The 15,836-nt window shown below is 40.6% G+C and overlaps 1 protein-coding gene across 8 annotated transcripts in view; it reads right to left on the bottom strand.

Annotated features, from left to right (window-relative positions):
* LOC122079644 overlaps positions 1-15,836 on the bottom strand; it is a 111,181-nt gene that overhangs the window by 61,980 nt on the left and 33,365 nt on the right. The gene's annotated exons all lie outside the window — the stretch shown is intronic.

Raw genomic sequence — 15,836 nt, 5'->3', positions numbered from 1 at the left:
GGGGGGGGGGGGGGAATAAGATGTATAAACAATCGATAGCAGATCTTGCATCTATCATGCAAGCGGAAGCATCACAACAAATACCTTAATGAGAAAACACACAACTGTACTTTACACCAAATGAATATCTCATTGAACTACACAAAACAGAAGGCTCCACATGACACCAAACACCACCCCAAGTCACCCAACACTACTGAAGCTTATCTGACCAACTAATTTGAGATGAAAACACACAACTGTACTTTACACCAAATGAATATCACATTGATTTACACAAACCAGAAGGCTCCACATGACACCAAACACCTCCACAAGTCACCCAACACTACTGAAGCTTATCCGGCCAACTAATTTAAGACCCAACATCTGATCCGCAGACATATGATCCACAACAGTTGGCTTGAGCTACCATATGGAGCCAAGTACATTTGATCATCATACGTAGAGTAAGATAAAAGAAAAAATGTGAACCCCAACCACCCCCCCCCAAAAAAAAAGAAGAGAGATGCACGTCCACCAGTGTGCAACCAATAACCCCATCAATTGAAAGTCCCCACCCTTTCTATCTTTAGGATTACATATTCTTCATGAGACCAAAAAGTGTGAACCACCCCCCCCCCAAAAAAAAAAAAAAAACCCCTTACCAATGTGTGCAACCAATAAACCATCAAATGGGCGTCCCCTCCCTTTCTATGTTTACGACCACATATTCCTCTTTTCTTTTTTTTTATTGAGGGTTTTGGAATTTACGAAATAAATTAAGGCCCAAAGTCTCTCTTCACAATGGGGAAGAGAATCCCACCATTGGGATGTCATTATTACCTCCCCAAACTGACAAAGGTCCGAAATGCCCTTTCCATTATATTGTAGGAGTCCCATTGGAGCGTCAAAACCCATGAGTGAAGACTGCAGGTGAAGGAAAATTCAGTGAAGTAGAGCTACAAAAGTACCAACGTAGTCAGTCCGAACCAAATGTCCTACGCCAAATGTCCTCCCCCCTCCCTCAATTGTGTCCGTTGGATCCTTGCCTGCATCTCTACCCACCGTTTCTTCGTCCTGGTGAACAGCAGTCCCACGGGTTACTCTCATTCCTCATATGGCATCCGCCAAGGCTGTTCCCTCTCCCCTTTCCTCTTCTCCCTCGGTCTCAAAGTCCTCTTAATCCATCAAATCCTCCACTGACCTTCATCTCATCTCCCCTATTCCCAAATACAAGCCCCTTACCCATACCCATCTTGCTTTCGCTGATGATTTGATGATCTCTCTACAGTTGATCACACCACCATTTCTTCCATCGTGTCTTCCCTCCGTATTTTTAAAAACCTCTCGGGCCTCCGGATAAATCCTATCAAATCTCGCATCTTCACTTCCGGGATTTCTGAAGTTGCTTCTGGCCGCCTCCTCGAGATTATTAGCTTCTCCCTTGGCACCCTTCCTGTTAAGTATCTTGGTCTCCCTCTCATCCCTGCCAGGCTCTCAGCCCATCACTGCACTCCCATTCTCGACCTCCTGCGGAACAGGCTTCAGCTGTGGAAGAGCAAAGCTCCTATCCTATGCAGGGAGGCTCGAACACTCCAAATTTGTGCTCCAAAATGTACCTCTATTGGTCTGGAATCTTTGTTCTCCCCCCACCCTCACTATCAAAGCAATCGAGTCTCTCATTTGTTCCTGTCTTTGGAAAGGTTCCAACTCCAGAATGTTCCTCCACCCCACCCATTGGAAAAATGTTTGCCTCCCCAAGTCTGAAGGTGGCCTCAATCTTAGGCCCATGGCTATAGATGCCATCTGGGTCTGGCGAGGTATCCTCAGTCTCAGGCCCATGGCCATAGATGCCATCTCATACTCCATAGGCAATGGTTCCTCTACCTTCCTCTGGCTTGATTCCAGGCACCTATCTCGAGTGATCCTTCACATTGTTAGCCCTAGGATTATCTATTCCTCAGGTTTAGATCGTCTCGCTACTATCTCTTCCATCATCCTAAATGATGTCTGGGCCCCCTCCTCTCTCCCCTCCCCCGTTGGATGATATCTGGACCAATCTGTCCCCCTCCCTCCGGGCCATAGAGGCAGAGAGGATTCCATCCTCTATTCCTCTGGAAGCCATCCCCCCCAAACCTGTTTAGTTCTTCCTCTGCTTGGAACTTTGTGAGACCAAAGCCCCCTTGTCCCTTAGAGGAAACTCCTTTGGTTCAAGGGACACATCCCCCCGTTATAACTTCACCGCCTAGCGGGCTTTCACCAACTGTCTTCCTACCAATCCTACCTCATCCACAGACACATCCAAGTTCCTCCTGCCTATTGTTTATGTTGGAATGTCATTAGAGATATCGATAATCTATTCTTCTTCTACCCCTTCTCCTCATCATCTGAAAAAAAAAAAAATCCTTGGTGGTTGATGGTCCTCCCTTTTAGTAAAGAATGGATCTGGGTAGATATGACATTTTGGGGCCCCACCATATGTGACCTTACTGGAAAATTTGCTTTGTGTGCCACCATCAATCACCTATGGATGGAATGGAATCTTCGAAGATGGACGTCCAACTCTTGCTCATATGACAAGATTTGGAATGACATATTTGACGTTAGCACCAAGCTCGCCTACCTCCCCCACCGTTCGGTTAGAGATTCCCTAAGAAACTGGCTCACTTTTGTATCCTAGGGACATCCTTTCTCGATCATCTCTTCATCCCCCCTATGGCTTGTATCCCAGAGTAGTGTTTCCCTTCTGGCAACGCTCACCCTTTTGTTAGTCTCCTTATGAGCCCCTCTTCTCTTTCCCCTCTTTTTAATATTCTTCTCCTTTAATATATTTTAATCATCCGAAAAAAAAAAGTACCAATGTAGGAGGAAGAAAGGCCAACCCAACCAGGCTAAAAATTAGTCCCATTGGTTGAAGTTATAACCAACCCAGCCAAGCCCCTTTCCTACCTATTGGTTTCAGTTGCGTTCAGGCCCATATTCTGATTACACTTAAGCCCATAATCATCCCCCAAATGAAGCCCAAATGAAGCCACCAGTCTACTAAATTGGTAGAGAATTTTCACAGCATTAGTGGGCTCCATGTTCTACCTTGCTTGGAGTATACCTACTAAATAGTTACTGCTGTGACAGTTTTGGTAATGCCCCCAAATCCAGTAAAAGATATGGGTGCTAGCGCTTGCAGGCCATCATGTGGCAACGGCCGATCTACTATGGACGGGACCACCAAGCTTCCATTGTGTTATCATGATAATTCCATCAAATATACACATCAACCCATCCCAAACTCAATTATACAGATCATGTCTCCTATATATAAATTACAATAAGAAACTTTTAACGCCTTTAAAAAAAAAAAAATACAAATCACATGTGCTCAACTGCCCCTTCCTCCGAACCAAGCCTCACTTGATCTGTGAGACATTAAATAATAGGGTGAACTACAAAAATAACCCAGTGAGATGGAACGACATAACCACACATAGAAAAATAATACATATACGTATACTTTTCACATGCAGAAAAAGAATCTTTCATATAATAAATCATCTTGGCCATATCGCCTCACCGGGAAGTTTCTTGACCTGTTTCACCTCCTTGGGGTAGTATCTTGGCAACCTTTGGCCTCAACTTCTCTGGCTAGGATCTTGACCCGAGTCTCACCTCCTTGTTTCTTGGCATCCATGTCCATTCCCCATTCTTAAATACCATAAATCATTTTCATACAAGTAAACTTTGCTTAAAACCACTCAGACCATACGTACATACCATAGAAAATTCCATGCATAATTGGTGAATCACCACTTACTTGGGGTACCGCTATCTGAACACGAACTCCCGGCCTTCTCCATTGTTTGCTTCCCATCCCCGTCTCACCCTCTCTCGATCTCTCTCTCCCCTATCACTCTTCCTTCTCTCTTCTCCTTTTTTTCCATTCCTTTTCTTTCTTCCTTTCTTATATACGAGAGAAGATCTCTCTCTCTCCCCTTCCTCTTTTCAGAAGACCCCTCTTTCCCTTATCTTTATTTTCTTTTGTTTTGTTCTCCAGCACTCTCAATGTGAAGAGGCTTTCTTTTTCTTTTAATAAACTCTCCCTCCCCCAACCTTTTTGGTTCGTCTTGCATACTAATTGAGAAAAACCAAGGGAACTTACCTACATATTGACTATTGAATGCAATAATAAAGAAAAATGAAAAATGGAAGAAATGAGAGAAGAGTGCACATGCCATGTTTGGCAATTATCTCATACACATATAAAGGAGAACTCCTTCACATCTTATCTCTTCTTCTAAATCTTGGGTCCCTACCACCTTTTCCTAATTGGTTTCAAACTCTTCCTCATCTTTATTGAAAGACAAACATGGGAACACTAGCTAGAATGTGTCCTTATCTAAATTATGTGGGATAGGGGATACTTTCAGTGGAGATACCTTTCTTTGTTATTATAAACCACTCAATGACACAGAAGAATGAATAAAAAAAAATCTCTTTCTTAGGTGAAATGACCATTTTACCCCCACTTTAGTTAAGGTATTTATAGGTAGGGTTCACCCCATGGTTGCAATTCAAAAACATGTGAAAGACACCCCATTTTTCTCTCAAAAAGACTTAAACCCATGACCATCACTTTAATTAGTAACCATGAAACCATTGGGCCATTAAATCCCTAGTTGCTTTTTATCCATTCTAAAACATAAAACCCCATTACTCAGATTTGTCAACTAATCAAAATAAGTAATTATTTTTCTTACACATTCTAGCTAGTGGTCCCATGTCTGTCTACCAATGAAGATGAGAAAGAGTTTGAAATCAATTAGGAAAAGGTGATAGGGAGCCAATATTTAGAAGAAGAGATACGATTGAAGGAATTTTCCCTCATATGTGTTGGGGTAACTGCCGAAACATGGCATGTGCACTCTTCCCTCATTTCTTCCATTTGTCATTTTCTTCATCATTGCATTCAATGGTCAATAGGTAGGTAAGTCCTCCGGGTTTTCCTCAATTAGTATACAAGACAAACCAAAAAGGGTGGGAGGGAGAGAGAAAAGAAAGCCTCTTCACATAGAGAGTGCTAGAGAACAAAACAAAAGAAAAGAAAGATAAGGGAAAGTGGGGTCGTCTGAAATGAGGAAGCAGAGAGAGAGAGAGAGATCTCGTCTATAAGAAAGGAAGAAAGAAAGAAGGGGAGAAGAGAGATCAAGAGAGGGTGAGAAGAGGATGGGAAGCAGAGAATGGAGAAGGCCAGAAATTTGCGTTCAGGTAGTTGTACCCCAAGGGAGGGGAGCTTGATATGATTCACCTATTCTGCATGGAATTTTTTATAATACGTACGTATGATATGAGTGGTTTTAAGCAAAGCTTACACGTATGAAAATGATTAATGATGGTATTTATGAATGGGGAATGGACATGCGTGCCAAGAAACAAGGAGGTGACACCCAAGTCAAGGATCCTACCGAGAGGAGTTGAGGTCAAAGGTTGCCAAGAGACTACCCCGAGAGGTGAGACAAGCCAAGAAACTATTCGGTGAGGCAATATGGCCAAGATGTTTTATCATGTTAAGAAAGATTCTTTCTATGCATGTGAAAATATAATTATATGTTTTTTTTTTTAATGAAATGAATAGTAGAAATTAAAACAGGGAAAAAGAGGGGCGAAGGATACACAACCCGGAAAGGCCGGGGAATACAGCCCTACTGAAGGGGGGAGGGGAGAACAAAATAGACTGAGGTAAGCCCCAAGATACAATAATAAGCTTGTTCCTTGGGGAGTCAACAACAGGCCTATGCGGGAGGGAGCCAAGTTTGGAGGAGACGTCGAAGTAGATGGCCTTCCAAATTTTATCAAAAGATCGAGAGCTGGAGGTCCATCTACAGGTTGCGGTCCATCTAGATATGGTTGATAGCTGCTTCGAAAGCAACTTGCCAGCAGTGTCACAAATAGATTTTCCAGAAAAGGTCATGTCAATCCAAATCCATTCTCTCCAAAGGGCAAGGGAGAATCTTCGGGCAGGCCAACATTTAGAGAGGACAAGCTTCCAAATACAGAAGGATAAGGGGCAATCAAAGAAAATATGGCTGATGTCTTCAATATCGTTCCAGCATAGGCAGCAAGCAGGGGAGACAGAAAGGTGGTGATAGATGATGAAGGATTCGGTACGGAGGCAATTGGAGAGGGCTCTCCACACAATGAGATTGTGGCGAGGGATATGGGCTCGGAACCAGACAACATTGTGCCAGGGAATGGTGGAGTTTGAGCACCGAGTGTGGTTCCAAGCCGAAGAGGAGGAGAAGCATCACGATGTGGAAGGGAACCAAATGACTTGATCACCACTACAAAGAAGCGGGAGGAATGGAGTTAAGTGATTGCTAGTATATGTATTATTTTACTATGTGTGGTTATGTCATGTTCCATCTTACTGGGCTATTTTTGTAGCTCACCCCACTATTCTATGTCTCACAAATCAGGTGCGGCTTGGTTTAGAGGAAAGGCCAATTGAGCAGATGTGATTTGTATTTTTTTTTTCGAGTTAAATGTTTCTTATTGTAATTTATAAATAGGAGACATGATATGTATGATTGAGTTTGGGATGGATTGATGTGTTTATTTGATGCAACTATCATAATAGCATAGCAGAAGCTCGGTGGTCCCATCAATAGTAGACCGACCGTTATCACATGGCGGCCCATGAGGGCTAGCACCCATATCTTTTACCCGGATTTGAGTGTGTTACAATTTCTAATTTTGTAACAGGCTTGGAAACCAAGTCATTTGGAACCTATAATTTTCTACTTTGATGTTATATCTTTCCTTTTCGGTTATAGCAACTAGATCTTCTAGGAAGTTACCATTTTTTTTGAGTTGTAAGGTTACTAGTAGCTAAGCCACACTTTCTTATAGCACAAGCTTTTAATTTTATAAATACAAGTGAAGGGAGACACTCCCAACGATTTTGGCTAATGGACTTTCTTGTGATCTGCGTACTACTGTGGTGAACCAGCAGCATCACTAGATGGTGAATTCTAGGTTGGGTAGTGGTGAAGCTCCCACAAGATTTGGTGGTGAAGCCAAGTCATATCCCCCTACCCCTTCGTTCTTTCCTCCGCCTCCTTCCTTTATTCTTCCTTTTTTTCTTTATATTCCCTGCTGACGTGGAAGGTTTTTTTTTAACAGCCTTTAGGACTGCTGTTTGAAGACTGAAGGTACACATCAGCCATCCCAGACTACAATAAAAAAGTCTTCCACATTGGTTCAACTGTTGCATGCTAGCATGGGAAATCTTGGTTGACCAGCAACTATACTTTGGAACTATTTTCAGATTTGTTTTAATCTAGTGTTATTGCTGTCAACTCCATTGCTCCCATTTCAGTTTTGTTTTCTTGCAGAGTACTACAGCTTGCCACACCAGTGTTTTTCCCCAATTTTGGTCCCTCTTTCGATCTGCTGTTTCAGCCGACCCTACCACTGGATTTTGCCCCCCTATTTTGTGATCTCCTCCACCCTCTAAACCCCCTTCGACAGAATTGGAGGTCCATCTGATCTCTGGTCTGAGAGCTATTGCAGATTCTATTAAGTTCCTAAATTCTGTTTCCTTGATTACTTAATTTAAACCTCAGTCAGATTTGACTGGTCCAACCATTGGATTTATCTGACTTTTGGAGCATACAAGCTGCAGGTTTTAATTACTGTTCGATTGAACATTCAGTCCCATCCAAGTGTTAGATGTCAAGCTTTGATTAAACTCAATTCTGGCATATCTCAAGTTAATAGCAAATCACTGTTGTTCTGTTCTCTGTCTGTTATTTTTCAGTAAATCGTATTTTCTTTAGTAGAACTCATCATGTGACTCGTGACCAACAGTGATCCAGAATCCTCTAATACACCTAATGTCGAAAAATACTTGAATAAGCTTCCTGACATGATTAGGAAACTCACCCACCAAGTGGCTGCCAAAGAACGAAGGAATCACAAGTTCACAACCCAATGGCAAAATTCACCGCACCACCAAGAGCCAATGTTGAGACACAAGTCTAACCCACATCCAATAATGGTCAAAGATTTTTGGGAAAGGACCAAGGTTATCAAGGTGGTGAGGCGACCGAGGCGTTTTGAGGGTCTTTCGGAGCGCTTTGGCAATAGACGGGCATAAGGCGTCGCCTTATTGCATAAAGCGTTCTTGTGTTATATTTTTTATACATCCAAAATATCTTTAGAGGAGCTATTTACAACAAGATGAAAAAGTGTTTACAGCTGACAGAGTTCATATAGCAAACCCAGTGAGCTTAATTGAGACAAATTGCATCAGCAACCTTATTGGACGACATATTAGCATCTCCAAACATGATGTACAGATGGCAGCCATAATAAATAATCGAACTTTGTTCAATAGGAAAGAAAATTACTGGAGAAAAAGAAAAGAATATGTAAAATGCTAAAGGGCACACAATCATATGAATATTCATAGTAGTCACACAAGCGAAGGGTGGAAAAAATAAAGGGGACAACAGTACAACACATTTTTCCCATCCAACAGAAAAAAAAGAGAGCCACAGGCTGCAGCACTTAAAAAAAAAAGAAGAAGAAGAAGAAGAAGAAAGAAAGAAAAGAGAGAGAGAGCTGGAGGTTGCACTGTTGCAGTGAAGAAGTGAAGAAGAAGAAGGAAGAAGATAGAAGGGAGACTGGGAGAGGAAAAGAAAGCAGAAAAAATGAAAAAACAGAGGAAAAGAAGCCAAAAAAAAAAAAAAGAAAGAAGAAGAACGGTAGAACCGTAGAAGGGAAAGGAAATTAGGAAAAGAAAAAAATACATGTATCAGCTGCAGTAAGAAAAGAAAAAATTAAAAAAAAAAAAGAGAGGGAAATAGAAGAGATTAAGAGAAAGAAGAAGAAAAACAACAGGTAGAATGAAGTAGAAAGAAGAAGGAAGGTTCGCTGCCTCCTCCAGAGCAAGACCGAAGGAGGAAGGCTCCCGTCAGCGCTGGTTCTTCCCTCTTCATTTCAGTAAACCGTTGCAAGAAAACCCTTGCGATTTTAGGACTGATTTGTGAATTTTTTTTTGTAGAGTTTTAGTATTGGTAGCTTTATCCCATGCATCTCAAGTGTATTCTTCCCCATATACCTGCCAATCACCAAATGACATTTGGAATCTGTGTAAATTAGTTTAAAAAAAGAAGTAATGCAAAAAATTACATAAGGCAACCACCTTGGGCATACGCCTTAATAGTTAAGGCGGTCGCCTTATGTGTTGCACATAAAGCGGGCAACTGCCTTAGACTCCTACAACCGCCTCAGCGCCTAGGTGTCGCCTTAACAGCGCCATGGTGACTCCTTAATAACTACGGAAATGACCTCAAAGAACATTCACACCACCCCATTCCCTCGAGGATCATGATCCTACCTACTTTGACATGGGACCACCACACCATCGCACAGATGACTCACACAAAGTATACTTGGAGTCAAAAGAGTACAACGGCAAGCACAACCCACAAGTATTCTACGATTGGCATTCGTGTTTTGATAACTAATTTGAATGGTATGAAATGCCAAATCCAAGGAAGATGAAGCTAGCACGGACCAAGCTAGTGCAGCCGATCCAAGAATGTTGGAACCATTAGAAAATAAAATTACAGAAACGAGGGACAGCCCCAACCGTATGGTTCGACATGAAAGAGAATTTGAAAAGGAAGTATCTCCCATCCACCTTCAAGGTACGATTGCATGATCAGCTCAACCCAATACAACAAGGTGTCCTATCAATAGCAGACTACCTGCAACATTTGCCACCTTTGTCTCGCGTACTGGAAATGACGAAGAGGATGACCAGCAGATGAGCACATTTATGTGTGAAATCTTAGGTAGTAAAGGATGCATTTTACATATTTAGAATGGAGCTACCTTAGGTTTTACTCTCTTTTTGCAGGTTTTGTATTTTAAAGGCCTTAAAGACTATCAGGCACCATATCTTCAATTTTACACGTAAAGAGATCCAATTTCTTTTCATGGCTGCGAAGAGGACGAAATTCTGAGTAAGATGGATGTGTTACATTAAAAGTACGCATTTGTTTTGGCACCCGTACACGTAATTATTCTTTTCGGGCCAGAAAAAGAATAATAGACAGGAACTAAAACGAGATGTAGACCAACCCTTCTGCAGTTGTCCCAAGGGTACAAAAGAATATTCTAAATGCCAACAAGGATCAATGGACCCCCTAATTGAAGATTTCTTTTTTTTTTTTTTTTGGTAACTACTTAGCCTAATTGGTGAGCTATGGTGTGCAAAAATCCCATGTTAACCAGGAGGTCTCAAGTTCGAACCTCTTGGCTGTTTTTTCTTTTTTTTTTTGCTCTCTTATTTTTCAATCACTTAAAGACCAAAGGCAAGGAGGAGATTTCCCATTAAATTAGAAGATTGGTCAAAGCAAAGAAAGAAAAATTTGGCCAAGGGAGGGTTTCTTGGACAAGAAGAGAGAAAAGGAAAGAAAAAAAAAGAAATAAATCTTGTCCAAATCGTCTATCCCCTCCAAATCCTCAACAAAGATGCCCAAATCTTCAAGCAAGTAGAGGAAATCATCCATGGGTTGTGCGCAAGTCTGAAGGAGAGAGAATACGAGAGGAAAAATAGGAAATAAGAGAGAAAATAAAAATAAAAAATAAAAAATAAAGAAATAAAGAGAAAATCGTTGGGTCACCCATTTTGCACGATTTTCCTCTTCTCTCCCCTACACATCAGCACTTCAATCTCAAAAAAAATACTATCATTTAGAACCCAATTCGTTGGATTTTCTCCCCTTCCCTATAAATAAGAATTATGTAAGAAAGGGTGGCACTTCTCTTCTTAGGGTTTTTTTATAGTTGCTCTCCCTCTCTCTCCCTTTAGTTCTAGTTTTAGTTTTTGCTATTAAACACTTTTGTAATCCTCTTTTATTTAACAAATGCAAGCACTTTTGTCTTTGATTTAGTCTTTTAATTTTATGTTTTATGCAATTGAAGTTGTAATTTTCAAGTTCTACCTACTTGTGTGCCTCTATAGCTTTTTCCCCTTTTATTTTATTTATTTACTTTTCAGCACTTTTTATTTCAGCACTTTTACTTTCAGTTATTTGCTTTTTAATTGAGTGGTTTGAGTATTTAAATTCTTAGATGACGAATGGTTAGGGTTAGATGTGAATGATTAGGTCATTCAATTTTTATTTCAATTGCAATTCCAAGATGTGTTGGTTAGGACGCTTTTAGATGTATTTGTGTTAGGATGGAAGTTAGAAGTAGATCACCATAATCAATGGTTACACTTTCGCATTACTAAAAGAAGCTAAAAATAAAATGGTTGTTCTCCTTGTGTTTGACTCGTTAGCTACACTGATCTGTACACTTGCGGTTACTTTTAAAATTCAAACACCAGCTGCTATCCCATTTTGAATTGGGATTGAGGCCAAAAATCTGGAAGAAGATGGGAGTGATGAACATCTATGACCTTCAGGACTATTATTAAAAGCCCCTATAAGCAGAGGAGCTACTCAGACTTCCATGACATCATTCAGCCCTCAACCTAGGGAAAACAGGAGAAGCACCCCAATTGCTAGACCCACAGGTCGACCAGCCCCTACCACTACACCCTCACACACTGATAACAAGGGTAAAGCCCCCATGGCCAATGATAGTAAGACTTAATTTTTTTGTTCCAAGAATATAGGCAAATAGCCAAGTTCTGCCCTTTGAGACAAAAGATTAATGCTGTAATTGAGAGTATTGATGATGATGTGGGAGAGGTGACGGTTCCTATTCCATTGGATGAAGGTAATACAGTAAATGGATTTGACGATTTTGAAGAGGATAATGACGTGTATGGTATACAATGTAGAAGTAGATTACAAAGTAACTATCCCCCAGAAAATTACAACTCCAACCCCAACTCAAATTGGACTCTAGAACTAACTTGACAAAGTACAGCAATAGGACAGAAAACCACCAGAAAAATACCCAGGAAGTACTTAATAGAACAAAGAATAACTTGATAACAAAACCCAACAATAAAGAACACAAACCCAGGAGAGAGAAACCTGCGATCAGGACTGTGAAGGGTTACCTGCAGCTGGAGTTAGGCAGCTCAGATTGGCCCCAAACTGGCGTCGATTGTAGGCCCTAGTAAGGGTAAAATAACCCCCAAAGATGAAGGACTTTTGTTGGTGAGGGAGTTTTCCACTTTCTTGATTTCAGACCTAAGAGAGAGAATGAGAGAGAATTCTGCAAAACAGCAGCTGGCTTCTTGAACAGCTTCCAGCTGAGAATCGAGTGGTCCTCCAGTAGGCTGGATCACACCCTGAAGAGGGTTTGCAAATCAGAAGACAGATCTGGAGAGTATGGAGTTCGATGTTCTTCAAGGATTGATCTTCTCTTGCTGGCCGATTATGGTTCTGCATGTTTTCTGGTCTGAAATTTCTGAAATGGATGTGCACAGCATATAAAGAGTAACAACAGTAAATAAGAATAGGAAAGACAAGGGGGAACCAAGAGAATTGTGGGTGGGGTCGCTATCTTGGCCCGGGCATCTCACCCACAGCTATCTCGGCTGTTAGAAGCAACTGACTGCAATTTTCTATATTCAAATCTGAGAAGTCTGGGTACAAGAGCTCCTCTATAAATAGAGGGCAGAACTAACTAATAGCAGTCACATTAGAACTAGGAGTTGTACTCCTACTAGGACTAACATTAGAAACCTAAATGGAATAGGTAACTAACTAGTCAATTAGCGACTAGCCACTAATGGGCTTTATTACATAAATCGATGGGCCCCATGGGCCTTTATTACTAACTAATAAACTAACCCCTTAAATGAATAAATCGTTGGCCCAATGGGCCCTTATTTATAACTATTAACTTAGCCACTTAACTGGACTCAAGTTGGAACCGATAGGCTTCTTTGGGCAGGGCTTTCCTCCTGCGATAGCTCAGCCCAGAGTGGGGTTCTACATCAGTATATAAGTGGTTAGATTCATTCTATTAGTGGAAACCCAAATAGAGAAATGGCATCGGCATTGCATCTTCTACACCAACATGCAAATTGGAGACTTACTCACACGGGTAATTGTTGATGGTGGCAGTTCTGTAAATGTGGTTTAAGAGGCTTTACTAACAAGTAACAAGGCCAAGCTACATTCCGAGAAACACCCACAACCATATAAAGTCTCTTTGCTGAACGGTAATACAATAGAATTTCAAAAGGCTTTACTAGCAAGCTAGTAATTGCTTGGGTTAAGTTTCTACGGGTATATTGGTTTTTTTTTTTTTAATGGTGTGAGGGTACAAGGTTATTTTAGTCCCCATGTTATTTTTATTGATGGAGTATTACAAATAGAGGAAGGGCCTGCGGTTAGGTATTCTATTCTAGCCGAAGGTAGCCTCCAACGATTTTGGTTGCTTGAGCTTCTCTCTCTTTCTTCTTCTCTTTTCTCTTTACCTTTGCCTTGATCTGGTTGCAGGATCCAAATGTTCTAACAGTTTGGTTCACAATCTTCTGGCTGGAATTGATAAATTATCCCCGCGTGCTACCAAGTGTGTGATTTTTGGCTATGCGCACACTCAAAAAGGTTATAAATGCTATGATCCCATTACCCGCCAATACTTTGCCAGTGCAAATGTTAAATTCTTTGAATCTACACACCATACCTCTCAGCTGAGAGCCGTCAAATGGATGCTGATGTTCTAACATCTCCACCGATTCCAACCCCAATTCTCTTTACAGATTCTCCCTCGGATAGTGCTCCAACTAAGCAGTTGCAGGTCTACAATTGCCGCCTTAAGTCCCTTCAAGGAACCAAGTTGTTCCTTTGCAACCACTCTCTAATTCATCAGACTCCTTGCAAGGGGATCTCTTATCTCCTAACTTTCCAAATGCTCACCGCAAAGGTACTCGTACTTGTACTCAACAGTTGCATATTTCTTATCATGTTTTCTAATTTATTAATGTCTCACCTTCTACCTTTACGCCACAACATTGCATTGTATTTATCTAATATGTCGGTACCTACTAAGAATCAAGAAGCCCTGTTGCATCGTGGTTGGAAACATGATATAGATGTTGAGATGGATGCTCCGTTGGAAGGAGCTTGTGTGGTGCCCCTAGGTGTGCACACAGTTAAATATCTTCCAGATGGTTCAGTTGAGGGACTCAAAGCTCATTTTGGCATTACTCAGACATACGGTGTTGACTATTTTGAGACCTACTCTCTAGTGACTCGCCTGGAAAGAATCAAGATGCAATATATATTGCTAGTAATCCAGTTTTTCGTGAGAGAACTAAGCATATAGAGGTGGATTGTCACTCTGTGAGAAATGCGGTGATGCAGAAGTTGATCTCAACTTTGGCAAGCAACTTGGTGATATGTTCTCGAAGGAACCTGTGTTCCTTAGCGGTTGTTCCAAGCTGGCTATAGGAGATATATACTCCAGGTTGAGGGGGAGTGTTAGGGTGTGTCACCTCTGGACCTCTGTGCCATAGGATTATGTCTTATGTTTAAGTAGTTTAGTTAATGTTTCTTATCTTTCCTATTGTAAATAGACTTAGGTTAGGTAGATTTTTATTTCCACATTGCTTTGTGATGAGCACATTTATGTGTGAAATCTAGGGTAGTAAAACATGCATTTTACATATTTAGAATGGAGCTACCTTGGGTTTTACTCTCTTTTTGCAGGTTTTATATTTTCAAGGCCTTAAGGACTATCGGGCGCTATATCTACAATTTTACACGTAAAGAGGTCCTATTTCTTTTCATGGTTGCGAAGAGGACAAAATTCTGAGCAAGATGGATGTGTCCAATTAAAAGTACGCATTCGTTTGGTTACTTGTACAAGTGATTATTCTTTTCAGGCCAGAAAAAGAATAATGGATCAGAAATGAACCGAGATGCAGAACCAGCCCGTTTGCAATTGTCTCAAAGGCACAAAGAATACTCCAAATGCCAACAAGGATCGATGGACCACATCCTTAAGTGATTGAAGATTCGTTTTTGGTAACAACTACCTAGTGTAGTTGGTGAGCTATGGTGTGCAAAATTCCCTCTCTCACCAAGAGGTCTCAAGTTCGAATCTCATGGTTGTTTTTTTTAGAGAATTTTGTTGAAGATTTTCTGCTTTTCACTCACTTAAAGCACTAAGGGCATGGAGGGGATTTCCACATCAAATTAGAAGCAAGGAAAATCGTGGAAGGGTTCCTGAAAGAAAAGAAAAAAAAAAGGAGAAATAAAGATTGTCCAAATCTTCTCTCTCCTCCACATCATCACCAAAATATTGTCCAAATCACACAAAGAAAGAAGAAAATCGTCCCTTAGAGGGAGAAAAAGAAGATAAATAAATTAGAAAAAACAAAAAAAAAGGAAAGAAAATAAGCAAAAAAATTATAGGAAATTTCTCTAAGTTTATTTCTCTCTTCTCTCTCCTCCATCTTAGCACTTTTGGACTCAAAAGATCTTACTATCAATTGTGGGTTTCTCTCTTTTAGGAAAGAGAAATTTGTTACCCTACCTCCCCATTCCCTATAAATACAACTCATGTAAGAGGAGGAGAGACAATTCATTCTTCTTCTAATTTTTTTTAGTTGCTCTCTCTTTCTCTTGCTCTCTCTTTAGTTTTAGCTCTTCTTTATCTTTTCTTTAATCACTTTTGTAATAGTTTTTTTTTTTTTTTTATTTCAATTAATGCAAGCATTTTTATTTTTATTCAGCCCTTTTATGTTTATGATTTATGCAATTGAGTTGTAATTTTTTAAGTTATAGCTCTAGGCTTAGATCTAGGTGACAAGATCACGAGCCATGGAGCAATTTTTTTTCAAGTTCAAGCATTAATTCAAGTAAGTAGGCTCC

Source organism: Macadamia integrifolia, chromosome 5 (genome assembly GCF_013358625.1).
Source record: "Macadamia integrifolia cultivar HAES 741 chromosome 5, SCU_Mint_v3, whole genome shotgun sequence".
Taxonomy (NCBI): domain Eukaryota; kingdom Viridiplantae; phylum Streptophyta; class Magnoliopsida; order Proteales; family Proteaceae; genus Macadamia; species Macadamia integrifolia.
This window is presented reverse-complemented; position numbering and strand designations above follow the sequence as displayed.